Below are 14,754 nucleotides of genomic sequence, written 5' to 3' on the forward strand. Positions count from 1 at the left end.
CTAGCGATAACTGCATTTTGCCCAACAACAAAGTGAAATTACTGCTTTCAATTAGAAGAATGACCCTTTACATATTTTAAAATCCTTGTGCACTAGCCGGGACTTGGACCCGGGTCGCAAGAATGGGAATCTTGCATGATACCCCTACACTACTAGCGCTAACTGCATTTTAGTGGACAACAAAGTGAAATTACTGCTTTCAATTAGAAGAATGACCCTATATATTTCTTAAAATCTTTGTGCGCTAGCCGGGACTCGGACCCGGGTCGCAAGAATGGGAATCTTGCATGATACCCCTACACTACTAGCGCTAATTGCATTTTGCCCAACAACAAAGTGAAATGACTGCTTTCAATTAGAAGAACGACCCTTTACATATTTTAAAATCCTTGTGCACTAGCCGGGACTCGGAACCCGGGTCGCAAGAATGGGAATTTTGCATGATACCCCTACACTACTAGCGCTAACTGCATTTTAACGGACAACAAAGTGAAATTACTGCTTTCAATTAGAAGAATGACCCTTTACATTTCTTAAAATCCTTGTGCGCTAGCCGGGACTCGGACCCGGGTGGCAAGAATGGGAATCTTGCATGATACCCCTACACTACTAGCGCTAACTGCATTTTAATGGACAACAAAGTGAAATTACTGCTTTCAATTAGAAGAATGACCCTTTACATTTCTTAAAATCCTTGTGCGCTAGCCGGGACTTGGACCCGGGTCGCAAGAATGGGGATCTTGCATGATACCCCTACACTACTAGCGCTAACTGCATTTTAATGGACAACAAAGTGAAATTACTGCTTTCAATTAGAAGAATGACCCTTTACATTTCTTAAAATCTTTGTGCGCTAGCCGGGACTCGGACCCGGGTCGCAAGAATGGGAATCTTGCATGATACCCCTACACTACTAGCGCTAATTGCATTTTGCCCAACAACAAAGTGAAATGACTGCTTTCAATTAGAAGAACGACCCTTTACATTTGTTAAAATCCTTGTGCGCTAGCCGGGACTCGGACCCGGGTCGCAAGAATGGGAATCTTGCATGATACTCCTACACTACTAACTCTAACAGCATCTTAACAGACAACAAAGTGAAATTACTGCTTTCAATTAGAAGAATGACCCTTTACATTTCTTAAAATCCTTGTGCACTAGCCGGGACTCGGACCCGGGTCACAAGAATGGGAATTTTGCATTATACCCCTACACTACTAGCGCTAACTGCATTTTGCCCAACAACAAAGTGAAATTACTGCTTTCAATTAGAAGAATGACCCTTTACATATTTTAAAATCCTTGTGCACTAGCCGGGACTTGGACCCGGGTCGCAAGAATGGGAATCTTGAATGATACCCCTACACTACTAGCGCTAACTGCATTTTAATGGACAACAAAGTGAAATTACTGCTTTCAATTAGAAGAATGACCCCTTACATTTGTTAAAATCCTTGTGCGCTAGCCGGGACTCGGACCCGGGTCGCAAGAATGGGAATTTTGCATGATACCCCTACATTACTAGCGCTAACTGTATTTTAACGGACAACAAAGTGAAATTACTGCTTTCAATTAGAAGAACGACCCTTTACATTTCTTAAAATCTTTATGCGCTAGCCGGGACTCGAACCCGGGTCACAAGAATGGGAATCTTGCATGATACCCCTACACTACTAGCGCTAACTGCATTTTAATGGACAACAAAGTGAAATTACTGATTTCAATTAGAAGAATGACCCCTTACATTTGTTAAAATCCTTGTGCGCTAGCCGGGACTCGGAACCCGGGTCGCAAGAATGGGAATCTTGAATGATACCCCTACACTACTAGCGCTAACTGCATTTTAAAGGACAACAAAGTGAAATTACTGCTTTCAATTAGAAGAATGACCCCTTACATTTGTTAAAATCCTTGTGCGCTAGCCGGGACTCGGACCCGGGTCGCAAGAATGGGAATCTTGCATGATACCCCTACACTACTAGCGCTAACTGCATTTTGCCGAACAACAAAGTGAAATGACTGCTTTCAATTAGAAGAACGACCCTTTACATTTGTTAAAATCCTTGTGCGCTAGCCGGGACTCGGACCCGGGTCGCAAGAATGGGAATCTTGCATGATACCCCTACACTACTAGCGCTAACTGCATTTTGCCCAACAACAAAGTGAAATTACTGCTTTCAATTAGAAGAATGACCCTATATATTTCTTAAAATCTTTATGCGCTAGCCGGGACTCGGACCCGGGTCGCAAGAATGGGAATCTTGCATGATACCCCTACACTACTAGCGCTAACTGCATTTTAATGGACAACAAAGTGAAATTACTGCTTTTAATTAGAAGAATGACCCCTTACATTTGTTAAAATCCTTGTGCGCTAGCCGGGACTCGGACCCGGGTCGCAAGAATGGGAATCTTGCATGATACCCCTACACTACTAGCGCTAACTGCGTTTTGCCCAACAACAAAGTGAAATTTCTGCTTTCAATTAGAAGAACGACCCTTTACATTTCTTAAAATCTTTATGCGCTCGCCGGGACTCGAACCCGGGTCGCAAGAATGGGAATCTTGCATGATACCCCTACACTACTAGCGCTAACTGCATTTTAGTGGACAACAAAGTGAAATTACTGCTTTCAATTAGAAGAATGACCCTATATATTTCTTAAAATCTTTGTGCGCTAGCCGGGACTCGGACCCGGGTCGCAAGAATGGGAATCTTGCATGATACCCCTACACTACTAGCGCTAACTGCGTTTTGCCCAACAACAAAGTGAAATTTCTGCTTTCAATTAGAAGAACGACCCTTTACATTTCTTAAAATCTTTATGCGCTCGCCGGGACTCGAACCCGGGTCGCAAGAATGGGAATCTTGCATGATACCCCTACACTACTAGCGCTAACTGCATTTTAGTGGACAACAAAGTGAAATTACTGCTTTCAATTAGAAGAATGACCCTATATATTTCTTAAAATCTTTGTGCGCTAGCCGGGACTCGGACCCGGGTCGCAAGAATGGGAATCTTGCATGATACCCCTACACTACTAGCGCTAATTGCATTTTGCCCAACAACAAAGTGAAATGACTGCTTTCAATTAGAAGAATGACCCTTTACATTTCTTAAAATCCTTGTGCACTAGCCGGGACTCGGACCCGGGTCACAAGAATGGGAATTTTGCATGATACCCCTACACTACTAGCGCTAACTGCGTTTTGCCCAACAACAAAGTGAAATTACTGCTTTCAATTAGAAGAATGACCCTTTACATATTTTAAAATCCTTGTGCACTAGCCGGGACTCGGACCCGGGTCGCAAGAATGGGAATCTTGCATGATACCCCTACACTACTAGCGCTAACTGCATTTTAATGGACAACAAAGTGAAATTACTGCTTTCAATTAGAAGAATGACCCTTTACATTTCTTAAAAACCTTGTGCGCTAGCCGGGACTTGGACCCGGGTCGCAAGAATGGGAATCTTGAATGATACCCCTACACTACTAGCGCTAACTGCATTTTAATGGACAACAAAGTGAAATTACTGCTTTCAATTAGAAGAATGACCCCTTACATTTGTTAAAATCCTTGTGCGCTAGCCGGGACTCGGACCCGGGTTGCAAGAATGGGAATCTTGCATGATACCCCTACACTACTAGCGCTAACTGCGTTTTAATGGACAACAAAGTGAAATTACTGCTTTCAATTAGAAGAATGACCCCTTACATTTGTTAAAATCCTTGTGCGCTAGCCGGGACTCGGACCCGGGTTGCAAGAATGGGAATCTTGCATGATACCCCTACACTACTAGCGCTAACTGCATTTTGCCCAACAACAAAGTGAAATTACTGCTTTCAATTAGAAGAACGACCCTTTACATTTGTTAAAATCCTTATGCGCTAGCCGGGACTCGGACCCGGGTCGCAAGAATGGGAATCTTGCATGATACCCCTACACTACTAGCGCTAACTGCATTTTGCCCAACAACAAAGTGAAATTACTGCTTTCAATTAGAAGAATGACCCTATATATTTCTTAAAATCTTTATGCGCTAGCCGGGACTCGGACCCGGGTCGCAAGAATGGGAATCTTGCATGATACCCCTACACTACTAGCGCTAACTGCATTTTAATGGACAACAAAGTGAAATTACTGCTTTTAATTAGAAGAATGACCCCTTACATTTGTTAAAATCCTTGTGCGCTAGCCGGGACTCGGACCCGGGTCGCAAGAATGGGAATCTTGCATGATACCCCTACACTACTAGCGCTAACTGCGTTTTGCCCAACAACAAAGTTAAATTTCTGCTTTCAATTAGAAGAACGACCCTTTACATTTCTTAAAATCTTTATGCGCTCGCCGGGACTCGAACCCGGGTCGCAAGAATGGGAATCTTGCATGATACCCCTACACTACTAGCGCTAACTGCATTTTAGTGGACAACAAAGTGAAATTACTGCTTTCAATTAGAAGAATGACCCTATATATTTGTTAAAATCTTTGTGCGCTAGCCGGGACTCGGACCCGGGTCGCAAGAATGGGAATCTTGCATGATACCCCTACACTACTAGCGCTAATTGCATTTTGCCCAACAACAAAGTGAAATGACTGCTTTCAATTAGAAGAATGACCCTTTACATTTCTTAAAATCCTTGTGCACTAGCCGGGACTCGGACCCGGGTCACAAGAATGGGAATTTTGCATGATACCCCTACACTACTAGCGCTAACTGCGTTTTGCCCAACAACAAAGTGAAATTACTGCTTTCAATTAGAAGAATGACCCTTTACATATTTTAAAATCCTTGTGCACTAGCCGGGACTCGGACCCGGGTCGCAAGAATGGGAATCTTGCATGATACCCCTACACTACTAGCGCTAACTGCATTTTAATGGACAACAAAGTGAAATTACTGCTTTCAATTAGAAGAATGACCCTTTACATTTCTTAAAAACCTTGTGCGCTAGCCGGGATTTGGACCCGGGTCGCAAGAATGGGAATCTTGAATGATACCCCTACACTACTAGCGCTAACTGCATTTTAATGGACAACAAAGTGAAATTACTGCTTTCAATTAGAAGAATGACCCCTTACATTTGTTAAAATCCTTGTGCGCTAGCCGGGACTCGGACCCCGGGTTGCAAGAATGGGAATCTTGCATGATACCCCTACACTACTAGCGCTAACTGCGTTTTAATGGACAACAAAGTGAAATTACTGCTTTCAATTAGAAGAATGACCCCTTACATTTGTTAAAATCCTTGTGCGCTAGCCGGGACTCGGACCCGGGTTGCAAGAATGGGAATCTTGCATGATACCCCTACACTACTAGCGCTAACTGCGTTTTGCCCAACAACAAAGTGAAATTACTGCTTTCAATTAGAAGAATGACCCTTTACATATTTTAAAATCCTTGTGCACTAGCCGGGACTCGGACCCGGGTCGCAAGAATGGGAATCTTGCATGATACCCCTACACTACTAGCGCTAACTGCATTTTAACGGACAACAAAGTGAAATTACTGCTTTCAATTAGAAGAATGACCCTATATATTTCTTAAAATCTTTGTGCGCTAGCCGGGACTCGGACCCGGGTCGCAAGAATGGGAATCTTGCATGATACCCCTACACTACTAGCGCTAATTGCATTTTGCCCAACAACAAAGTGAAATGACTGCTTTCAATTAGAAGAACGACCCTTTACATATTTTAAAATCCTTGTGCACTAGCCGGGACTCGGAACCCGGGTCGCAAGAATGGGAATCTTGCATGATACCCCTACACTACTAGCGCTAACTGCATTTTGCCCAACAACAAAGTGAAATGACTGTTTTCAATTAGAAGAACGACCCTTTACATTTTTTAAAATCTTTATGTGCTAGCCGGGACTCGAACCCGGGTCGCAAGAATGGGAATCTTGCACGATACCCCTACACTACTAGCGCTAACTGCATTTTAATGGACAACAAAGTGAAATGACTGCTTTCAATTAGAAGAATGACCCCTTACATTTGTTAAAATCCTTGTGCGCTAGCCGGGACTCGGACCCGGGTCGCAAGAATGGGAATCTTGCACGATACCCCTACACTACTAGCGCTAACTGCATTTTAATGGACAACAAAGTGAAATGACTGCTTTCAATTAGAAGAATGACCCCTTACATTTGTTAAAATCCTTGTGCGCTAGCCGGGACTCGGACCCGGGTCGCAAGAATGGGAATCTTGCATGATACCCCTACACTACTAGCGCTAACTGCGTTTTGCCCAACAACAAAGTGAAATTACTGCTTTCAATTAGAAGAACGACCCTTTACATTTCTTAAAATCTTTATGCGCTAGCCGGGACTCGGACCCGGGTCGCAAGAATGGGAATCTTGCATGATACCCCTACACTACTAGCGCTAATTGCATTTTGCCCAACAACAAAGTGAAATGACTGCTTTCAATTAGAAGAACGACCCCTTACATTTGTTAAAATCCTTGTGCGCTAGCCGGGACTCGGACCCGGGTCACAAGAATGGGAATTTTGCATGATACCCCTACACTACTAGCGCTAACTGCATTTTGCCCAACAACAAAGTGAAATTACTGCTTTCAATTAGAAGAATGACCCTTTACATATTTTAAAATCCTTGTGCACTAGCCGGGACTTGGACCCGGGTCGCAAGAATGGGAATCTTGCATGATACCCCTACACTACTAGCGCTAACTGCATTTTAGTGGACAACAAAGTGAAATTACTGCTTTCAATTAGAAGAATGACCCTATATATTTCTTAAAATCTTTGTGCGCTAGCCGGGACTCGGACCCGGGTCGCAAGAATGGGAATCTTGCATGATACCCCTACACTACTAGCGCTAATTGCATTTTGCCCAACAACAAAGTGAAATGACTGCTTTCAATTAGAAGAACGACCCTTTACATATTTTAAAATCCTTGTGCACTAGCCGGGACTCGGAACCCGGGTCGCAAGAATGGGAATTTTGCATGATACCCCTACACTACTAGCGCTAACTGCATTTTAACGGACAACAAAGTGAAATTACTGCTTTCAATTAGAAGAATGACCCTTTACATTTCTTAAAATCCTTGTGCGCTAGCCGGGACTCGGACCCGGGTGGCAAGAATGGGAATCTTGCATGATACCCCTACACTACTAGCGCTAACTGCATTTTAACGGACAACAAAGTGAAATTACTGCTTTCAATTAGAAGAATGACCCTTTACATTTCTTAAAATCCTTGTGCGCTAGCCGGGACTTGGACCCGGGTCGCAAGAATGGGAATCTTGCATGATACCCCTACACTACTAGCGCTAACTGCATTTTAATGGACAACAAAGTGAAATTACTGCTTTCAATTAGAAGAATGACCCTTTACATTTCTTAAAATCTTTGTGCGCTAGCCAGGACTCGGACCCGGGTCGCAAGAATGGGAATCTTGCATGATACCCCTACACTACTAGCGCTAATTGCATTTTGCCCAACAACAAAGTGAAATGACTGCTTTCAATTAGAAGAACGACCCTTTACATATTTTAAAATCCTTGTGCACTAGCCGGGACTCGGAACCCGGGTCGCAAGAATGGGAATTTTGCATGATACCCCTACACTACTAGCGCTAACTGCATTTTAACGGACAACAAAGTGAAATTACTGCTTTCAATTAGAAGAACGACCCTTTACATTTGTTAAAATCCTTGTGCGCTAGCCGGGACTCGGACCCGGGTCGCAAGAATGGGAATCTTGCATGATACTCCTACACTACTAACTCTAACAGCATCTTAACAGACAACAAAGTGAAATTACTGCTTTCAATTAGAAGAATGACCCTTTACATTTCTTAAAATCCTTGTGCACTAGCCGGGACTCGGACCCGGGTCACAAGAATGGGAATTTTGCATTATACCCCTACACTACTAGCGCTAACTGCATTTTGCCCAACAACAAAGTGAAATTACTGCTTTCAATTAGAAGAATGACCCTTTACATATTTTAAAATCCTTGTGCACTAGCCGGGACTTGGACCCGGGTCGCAAGAATGGGAATCTTGAATGATACCCCTACACTACTAGCGCTAACTGCGTTTTAATGGACAACAAAGTGAAATTACTGCTTTCAATTAGAAGAATGACCCCTTACATTTGTTAAAATCCTTGTGCGCTAGCCGGGACTCGAACCCGGGTCACAAGAATGGGAATTTTGCATGATACCCCTACACTACTAGCGCTAACTGCATTTTAATGGACAACAAAGTGAAATTACTGATTTCAATTAGAAGAATGACCCTATATATTTCTTAAAATCTTTGTGCGCTAGCCGGGACTCGGACCCGGGTCGCAAGTACGGGAATCTTGCATGATACCCCTACACTACTAGCGCTATCTGCATCTTGCCCAACAACAAAGTGAAATTACTGCTTTCAATTAGAAGAACGACCCTTTACATTTGTTAAAATCCTTGTGCGCTAGCCGGGACTCGGACCCGGGTCGCAAGAATGGGAATTTTGCATGATACCCCTACACTACTAACTCTAACAGCATTTTAACAGACAACAAAGTGAAATTACTGCTTTCAATTAGAAGAATGACCCTTTACATTTCTTAAAATCCTTGTGCACTAGCCGGGACTCGGACCCGGGTGACAAGAATGGGAATTTTGCATGATACCCCTACACTACTAGCGCTAACTGCATTTTTCCCAACAACAAAGTGAAATTACTGCTTTCAATTAGAAGAACGACCCTTTACATTTCTTAAAATCTTTATGTGCTAGCCGGGACTCGAACCCGGGTCCCAAGAATGGGAATCTTGCATGATACCCCTACACTACTAGCGCTAACTGCGTTTTAGTGGACAACAAAGTGAAATTACTGCTTTCAATTAGAAGAATGACCCTTTACATTTCTTAAAATCTTTGTGCGCTAGCCGGGACTTGGACCCGGGTCGCAAGAATGGGAATCTTGCATGATACCCCTACACTACTAGCGCTAATTGCATTTTGCCCAACAACAAAGTGAAATTACTGCTTTAAATTAGAACAATGACCCTTTACATTTTCAAAAATCCTTGTGCGCTAGCCGGAACTCGGACCCGGGTCGCAAGAATGGGAATCTTGCATGCTACCCCTACACTACTAGCGCTAACTGCATTTTGAGTTGTGTTCAAGTTTTGTTGTGTCAACCTATAATAAAGAAAAAAGCCACACAGCTGGATAGCTAAGGATGCTGGCAGATAAAAAATTATGAAAAAAAATAATGGGCCTCAACATTCTCAGTTTTCTGACCTTTGCATACTGATTCCCCTAACTATTTCTTTCAGCTCGGGTTTTTCCAATAAAGTCCTTGTGTCTTGCAGAAACACACACACACCATAGTCACACATACACTCTCTCTCTTTGGCAATTACAGCCCTGCATAGATCATCGCAGCTTTCCCACTGTCCCTCCTCCCCAGAATATTATGGGTCATTTCTGTATTAAACTTATGTTTAAGTGTTTGTAAAGTTTCATGATTAATGTTGTGAGACTCTAACAGACAGCACTACACTGCTATACAGGCATTAGACACACTGCTGATTTATGTTGTTCTACAATGATAAATATATATAATATACAATATATACAATATAAATAAATACAATATATATATTAGCAGAAATGGGTTGTTAGAAAGCTCCCAACACATGTCATATTCACATTCAGACACAAGGTGGCAGTGCAACAACTGGAAATGAAGCCCAACTGCAATATATTGGCTTCGGAATGAACTCAGCCAGGTAAAGCAGCACATGCAAAAGTCCAACATGAGAAAAGCACGTGCTAGGCTTTAGTGACCAGAAACCTAAAATACAAGCCCCTGTAACTGACCATCTACAATGCTGAACAATATAGTATATGGCCCTTTGGGCTCCAGTCCTTCAGAAGGATATTAATGAGCTGGAGAGAGTGCAGAGACTGCAACTAAACTGGTAAAGGGGCTGGAAGATTTAAACTATGAGGTTAGACTGTCACGGTTGAGGTTGTTTTCTCAGTGGAGTATTATAAAAACACAGAGTCATTAAGTAAGTAAAAGTAACTCTCGCATTATTGTGACTAATTGATTTTTTAATTAAATTTCTGACCCAAGAAAATACTGTATTCACACTGAAAGTAGTAATTTGGATTGTATGTAACAAATTTGAGCAACTGAGAATTAGATATGCTCTGACTGAAGCCAGTAAAAAGAAAAATATTGAACATTCTTTATCCCTCTAAAGACGCAACAATATTTACTTGAAGACATGGGCTGGCCTATTGGTCACTGTTATAAGCACTATTTTGAAGAAAATTAAATTTCTGATGCTAGACATTATAGAATATTCTATCCCCTTTTGATTTTATCCCAAGTCTCTTTATCCCAAAAACAATCACCTCAACCCTTTTCCCTTTCCACACCAATGGCCCGCCTCTCTTCAAACTCCTTAGGCCCAATCAAGTTCTTCCCTTCATACTTCTCCCTTCTCACTCCATCAATTTTCTTTTCACTCCTGAGCCCCTTTTACACTAAGGGTGAAGACACACAGGGCAATTAGTCGGCATGACTTTTTTGTAGCGTGCCGATTAGTTTGGTTAAGTGTCGCGGTGACTAATCACCCCATGTGTCTTCGCCCTAAGTCTCTCTGATATTTAACCTTAATCTAACTGTTCATGTGCAGAGCGTCCTAACCTAACCACACCAGCAGCGGCGATACTGACTGCAAGCAACCCAATTGGTGTGTCACCTCTTGGAACACTTTTACAGACCTCAGACAGAGATGTATTTATAGTAATAATTTATTATTATTATTATTATTATTATTTATAATAATAATTAGGAAAAAAAAACAAAATATATGCCACCAGTCTCTGCCATGAATTTCCATAAGAAATCTGGCGACAAAGCTGGTGTGGTGAGGGGTAGGGTGTCAGGGTAGCTCTGCGGAAGTGACATCAAACGCATGCCGTAGGGGGCCTATTCAGATCCGGTGCCTAGGGTGGCACCGAACCTAAATACACCCATGACCTCAGGCTGTTTTACTTCTCCACTCTCCACTCAAAGGCATTTTATAATCTAAAAGTAAATGAAATGCTCTTTGTTGTATCAACTATTTCTTTTTTTCTAAATGAGATAACTCATTGCTGAAATCTGATTGGTAGTGCCGGTCGCTCAGTGCTTCCCTCGCTCCCCCAACCAGTTCCTTCATTTCAACTTTCAGCTACAGATTCCGGAGAAGCTCCCTTTCCCCCAGCTCTTGGTACTGACTGAGGATCTAAAGTTTAAGCAGCCGCACTGTTGTGCTTCCCCTGACAAGGCTGGATGCAAACAAACTGATTTACTGCAATGAGTTATCTCATTTTATCTGCTGGGGGGTTAGAGAAAATGCCAGGCAGAGCCCCCACCTAAAAGTCTGTGAGAAGAACACAGAATTCCATTTTCCTTATTGTACAAAGAGAAGTGTGTTTCTCTCACCTGCATTTAAAGATCTGCTATCAATCATTTAAACATGAAATAAACCCAATGGGATTGCTTTGCCACCAATATGGATTTGTGCAGCTTAGTTACCATCAAGTACAAACTACTGTTTTATTATTGCAGAGAGAATGCAGAGAGAATGAGAGAGAATGCAGAATATAATGTACTGTTGCCCTGCACTGGCAAAAGTTTTGTGTTTGCTACAAAAAGACTACTATAGTTTATATAAATAAGCTGCTGTGTAGCCATGGGGGCAGCCATTCAAGCTAGAAAAAAGGATAAAAGGCCCAGGTTACATAGCAGATAACAGATAAGTTCTGTAGAATACATTGGTATTTTATCTGTCATCTGCTATGTATCCTGTGCCTTTTCTCTTTTATTAATTTAAATATCTACTTCCCTGCTTTGTATATATAACCTGTAGAAGGGTTTCTGAAGCATATGAATGACTTTGATACACTTTTGGTTGGTGTTACTGTTTCTTTAATATGAAAACAAATGGCACCCAATACATCTTCTTCAGGTCACTGGTATTCTTTACTCTGCATAAGTGGCAAAGTAAAAAGAAATCATATGCTAGAACTCAGAATGAATGCTCCCAAGTGCCAGTAATTCCCACTATAATAGCCCCATTTAAAAGCTGCATTTTCCATTTAGGAGAATGAGATTTGCAGGGTTCTTAGCCAGGTCAGGACTGACACTGATTTAGAGTAGAGCTGTGCCCAATGGGAATACATGTTGGATCTAACACAGAATAATACAGTCTCCTGCCACAAGGATATGAAAGTTTGTTCCATGGCTCTCCTTGCAGCTTGTTCCATACTTTGCCTGTGCTCCATGGGCTCCTACAGTACCTTACACATAGAATATATGGTTTCTTCCTTTGTTCTAATACAGGAAGGGGTTAACTGTAATCTGTGCCTGGCAATTGGCCTGTGTTTTTTGTTACTGTTTTAATTCCCTGTGGCCTGTTGCTTTTGGCTATGATTTTGAGAGGCCAATTCAACACTCCCAGACAGGGGTGGGCCAACTCCGCCCACCTCTCCGCCCACCCTCCCCCGAGCGCCAAAGCACAGGAGGAGGTGCAGGGGGGGCGGTGCGATTAGATCGGTCATTGCCTCCACCGCTAATGGCAAGCGGCGGAGGCAATGACAAAGTAGCACTAGGGGTAGGCAGGAGAGGTATCTGCCTGGCTCCCCCCAATCGTTGCGCCCTAGGCAGCTGCCTCTTCTGCCTACCCCTAGTTCCGGCCCTGCTCCCAGATGAATTTCTGCAACACAAAGTCCCATAATAACCAGCCATGGGTGACCCATTTGCATGCATGGTATGATAAGAGATGGGTACAGTCACCTGTTAGAAAGAGTGCACGAGTATAGCGCTCACAAAGCCCATACTATATACAGCATAGATCCCACAGAGATTGGGGTTGTAGATGTTGCAAGGGGACCAGGGAATTAACACCTGCCGTGAGCAGTAATTCCAGGGTTCCCTTCAGGGCTTGTATCAAGACATACAACTGATTTACATCCAGCGAATCACATGCCACTGCCATTATTACTGGAAGTGACCCCCTTCGCACCGAAATGCAATTATAAAAACGTGCACTCTTCACCAAAACGTCCACACGTCCAACTCGCTAGCAAATTGTGTTGCACATCATTTAGGCACTGCAATTGTAGAGGAAATGCTGCATTGTGGGTAAAAAACTTGGTTTTTTGAAATTTGGTTTCAACTTTGTACTACCCTGAGAATACAGAGATGTGTAGTGGGTGTTTTTTCAGGTGTCCCTTGTGTCCCATATAACCAGCATCAGACTGCAGAGCTTCTTGGGGAGGGCTAGAACTTTACTCCCCCCTAAATCTGCTCTCTAGTTTTCAAAACAAATGTAGACTGACACATGCCCTACATACCACTCTGGTGTCTAATTTACTTCTACATTATTAAAATTGCCCCCTACCCCACTGACATTCACCCTTTATAAATGAACAGACTGAGGGTACATGGCCAGTAAGGTAAGGCACATGATTATTCCCTAATTATTACCCCCACTATTGCATGATATGTGGGGAGGAATTCTAGATATTCTATTTATACCCTTGACCCCAGAGTATAAATAAGTAAGGAGGTTTTGTAGAGAGAAGCTTTAATAATCAGGTGTCAGGAAAGGACACACACTGAGAACCATATAGGAACATGACATATATCACTTACCTAAAGGGGTTGTTCACCTTTCAATTAACTTTTACCATAATGTAGAGCAGTGCTGTCCAACTGGCGGCCTGCGGGCCGCATGTGGGCTTCGGCCCCCCTCTGTGTGGCCCCCCACCCGTCTGGCTGCTTTGATGGCTTACCTTTGTGTAAGATTTAAATGGTATCAGTACTGAGATTAACTGCCCCCCCTGCATGGTTCACACCTCAGATTCAGGCTGTAAACCCTCTGTATTGTTCACCCCCTGCAGTGTTCACACCTCAGGCTCAGGCTATAATCACCCACATTGTTCACCTCTTCACACCTCAGACATTGTATGTACTGCCTGGACTATGCTGCCTGTGTATAGGCAGCATAGGGTAGGTAGAGTATGGCACATAAGCAGCATAGGGCAGGGAGGGTATGGCACCCACAGGTAGCATAGGACAGGCAGAGTATGGCACACACAGGCAGCATAGGACAGGCAGAGTGCTGCCTGTGTGTGCCATACTCTGCCTACCCTAAGCTGCCTGTGGGTGCCATACTCTGCCTGCCCTGTGCTGCCTGTGGGAGGTGAACCAGGCAGTGGTTTGTTCTGGGAGTTTGTTAGCAGTTAGAAATAGCCATTAAATGGTCCCTAAGGTGTGTAATTATGTGCTGGGGGTTGCTGTGCTATCCACAGGGGAGGAGGAGTCATATAGATTTAAGGGTGTGTCTTAATATGACATAATATAATTCTTTAACATATGAATGATGGTTGATATCCCTGCAGCGACCATTGTGATAAAATGGGTGTGGTTTGAAGTGGGTGTGGTTTAAAATTAGGGAGTGGCTAAAACTGGCTTCCATTAGCGGCCCTCCACCATGTATGCGAGAGAAATTCCGGCACTTGGCACCGCAGAAGTTGGACAGCACTGATGTAGAGAGTGCTGTACTGAGACAATTTGCAATTGGTCTTCATTTTTTCTTGTGGTTTTTGAATTATTTTGCTTTTTTTATTGAGCAGCTCTCCAGTTTGGAATTTCAGCAGCTATCTGGTTGCTGGGGTCCAATTTGCCCTAGCAACCATGCACTGGTTTGAATT

General features: G+C 43.0%; 4 non-coding genes across 4 annotated transcripts; all 4 read right to left on the reverse strand.

The window, feature by feature from the left end:
• Positions 1–1,609: 1,609 nt before the first annotated feature.
• On the reverse strand, positions 1,610–1,680 carry trnag-ccc. Its single transcript has one exon. It is a non-coding gene; the product is annotated as a tRNA-Gly (tRNA).
• Positions 1,681–2,522: 842 nt separating this feature from the next.
• trnag-ccc lies at positions 2,523–2,593 on the reverse strand. Its single transcript has one exon. It is a non-coding gene; the product is annotated as a tRNA-Gly (tRNA).
• Positions 2,594–2,826: 233 nt separating this feature from the next.
• trnag-ccc lies at positions 2,827–2,897 on the reverse strand. The gene has a single exon. It is a non-coding gene; the product is annotated as a tRNA-Gly (tRNA).
• A 1,449-nt stretch (positions 2,898–4,346) lies between these two features.
• On the reverse strand, positions 4,347–4,417 carry trnag-ccc. The gene has a single exon. It is a non-coding gene; the product is annotated as a tRNA-Gly (tRNA).
• Positions 4,418–14,754: the final 10,337 nt, after the last annotated feature.

Source organism: Xenopus tropicalis, chromosome 5 (genome assembly GCF_000004195.4).
Source record: "Xenopus tropicalis strain Nigerian chromosome 5, UCB_Xtro_10.0, whole genome shotgun sequence".
Taxonomy (NCBI): Eukaryota; Metazoa; Chordata; class Amphibia; order Anura; family Pipidae; genus Xenopus; species Xenopus tropicalis.